The 3,059-nt window shown below is 41.8% G+C and overlaps 1 non-coding gene across 1 annotated transcript; it reads left to right on the top strand.

Moving 5' to 3' along the window:
* Positions 1-1,491: 1,491 nt before the first annotated feature.
* Positions 1,492-1,563, top strand: trnam-cau (transfer RNA methionine (anticodon CAU)). The gene has a single exon. It is a non-coding gene; the product is annotated as a tRNA-Met (tRNA).
* The last annotated feature ends 1,496 nt before the right edge of the window (positions 1,564-3,059 follow it).

The raw sequence follows: 3,059 nt of genomic DNA on the forward strand, positions 1-3,059 counted from the left end.
GATGTAGGAAAAGAACAGCTAGAGGACCACGACGTTACAGAATCCATGAGTGCAAATCGAATCAGCTAAGCAAAGAGGACAATCTTTCGGTTCTTTAAAAGCTATCCATTGATTCGAAAATCCAACCAAAATGAGGATATCTGATGGCAGCAGTGGGATTCAAACCTGCAGCTCGTGAGAGACTGGAACCTTAATCCAGCACCTTGGACCGCTCGGCCACACTACAGTGTTTTGTCTCTTTACTGCTATCACAAACCTTAAGCTATAAATTCATGGTTTCTGTCACAAGTTGTTGATCAACAGCAGTGAGCTATTCCAGTTCTACGCAAGAACAGCAGAGTGGGGCAGCAGAGACCGGAACCTGAATCCAGCGCCTTGGACCACTCGGCAACACTACCGTGTTTAGTGCCTATGTTGCTATCACAAACCTTAACCTATAAATTCATGGTTTCCGTCACAAGTTGTTGACCAACAGCACTGAGCAATTCCTATTCTAGGCCATAACAGCAGAGTGGCGCAGCGGAGACCGGAACCTGAATACAGCGCCTTGGACCGCTCGGCGACACAACCTTTTTTTGTACCTCCATGCTATCACAAACCTTAGGCAATCGGTCAATGGTTTTTGTTACAAATTTTTGATCAACTGCAGTGAACAATACCTGTTCTTCGGATGTACAGCAGAGTGGCGCAGCGGAAGCGTGCTGGGCCCATAACCCAGAGGTCGATGGACCGAAACCATCCTCTGCTACTTGGACATGTATCTCCTTTGGCGGAGTATTGCTGGATAAATGTTGTGACACTGAGTGTCATCAAACTATTGCAGTTGTTGTTTCAAGCTTTACCCTTCAGTCTGCTTGATAATGGGGAAAATGACCTCTCCTCAATTCATGCTCTTTAAATATCCTACCTACACTCCCAGATCGTTAGAAATCCACAATATTAGTTGTCTTGAAGTGTCCGTTTCGGATTAACATTACGGGTAAATACTGTATATTTCTATTTAGATATGGGAAAAGAACAGCTAGAGGACCACAATGTTACAGAATCCATGAGTGCAAATAGAATCAGCTGAGCAAAGAGGACAATCTTTCGGTTCTTTAAAAGCCTTCCATTGATTCAAAAATCAGAGGATATCTGATGGCAGAGTTGGAACACGCGGCTCGTGAGAGACTGGAACCTCAAACCAGCGCCTTGGACCGCTTGGCTACACTACAGTCTTTTGTCTGTTTATTGCTATCACAAACCTTAAGCTATAAATTCATGGTTTCCGTCACAAGTTGTTGATCAACAGCAGTGAGCTATTCCTGTTCTACGAAAGAACAGCAGAGTGGGGCAGCAGAGACTGGAACCTGAATCCAGCGCCTTGGACCACTCGGCAACACAACCTTTTTTTGTACCTCAATGCAATCACAAACCATAGGCAATCGGTCTATAATTTTGCTGCAAATTTTTGATAAACTGCAGTTAAGAATTCCTACTGTTTACATGAACAGCAGAGTGGCGCAGTGGAAGCGTGCTGGGCCCATAACCCAGAGGTCGATGGATCAAAACCATCCTCTGCTACTAGGACTTGTATCATCTTTGTCAGAGTACTGCTGGATAACTGTTATGAGATTAAATGTCTTCAAAGTGTTGCTGTTGGGGTTTCAAGCTTTGCCCTTCAGTCTGCTTAACAATGTGCAAAATGACCTCTCCTCAATTCGTGCTCTTTAAATGGCCTATGAGATCATGACCTTATATTAGTGGTCTTGAAGTGTCTGTTTCGGATTAGCATTACAGGTAAATGTATTTAAATTTAGATATAGGAAAAGAACAGCTAGAGGACCACAATGTTACGGAATCCATGAGTGCAAATAGAATCAGCTGAGCAAAGTGAACAATTTCTACTCCTTGCAAGAACAGCAGAGTGGCGCAGCGGAAGCGTGCTGGGCCCATAACCCAGAGGTCGATGGACCAAAACCATCCGCTCTTACTCGGACATGTGTCTTCTTTGTCAGACTCCTGCTGGCAAAATGTAGTAGACTAAATTGCTACAAAGTGTTGCAGTTGTAGTTTCAAGCTGTACTCTTCAGTCTGCTTGATAATGGGGAAAATCACCTCTCTCTAATCTGGTGGAAAATTGCCTACACTATCATATCATTAGAAATCCCCAATATTAGTGGTCTTCAACTGTCCATTTCAGATTACCATTAAAGATAAACATAGGTTATATTAGATATAGGAAAAGATCTGCTACAGGACCAGATGAAGTTAAAGAACGCATGAGTTTAAATAGAATCAGATAAGCAAAGAATATAACCTTTTGGTTATTAATTATCCTTCCATTGACTCTAAAATCTTGAATCCAGCCAAAGGCAGGATACCAGGTATCAAAGGTCTTCTTAGAGACTGGAACCTGAATCCAGCACCTTGTTTCGCTCAGCAACACTACCGTTTTGTTGTTGTTGTTGTTGTTTTTTTTTTTTTGCACCTCCATGCTATCACAACCCTTAAGCAATTGATCCATGGTTTTTGTTACAAATTTTTGATAAACAGCAGTGAACAATTCCTTTTTGACACATGAAAAGCAGAGTAGCACAGCGGAAGCGTGCTGGGCCCATACCCCAGAGGTCGATGGACCGAAACCATTCTCTATTACATGGACCTGTATCTTCTTTGTCAGAGCGCTGCTGGCTAAATGTATTGGGACTAAATGTCTACAAAGTGTTGCAGTTGTTGTTTCAAGCTTTACTTTTCCGTCTGCTTGATAATGGTAAAATAACCTCTCCTCAATTCATGCTCTTTAATCTAGTGAAAATTGCCTACCTACACTATTCGATCATTAGAAAAACACCAACGTGAGTAGATTTCAAGTGTTCATTTCAGATTAGCATTACAGGAAACGATAATTAAGTTTAGATATACAACCCCCAGCAAAAAGTATGGAATCACCAGTCTCGGACGAGCACTCACTCAGACATTTTATTATGTAGAACAAACCCAGATAAAAAGCTTGAAAAAATAAGGAATTAGTCCAAAAGTGCAACTCCTTGGCATTCAGAAACACTAAAAGAAAATAA

Source organism: Corythoichthys intestinalis, chromosome 12, assembly GCF_030265065.1.
Source record: "Corythoichthys intestinalis isolate RoL2023-P3 chromosome 12, ASM3026506v1, whole genome shotgun sequence".
NCBI classification, from domain to species: Eukaryota; Metazoa; Chordata; class Actinopteri; order Syngnathiformes; family Syngnathidae; genus Corythoichthys; species Corythoichthys intestinalis.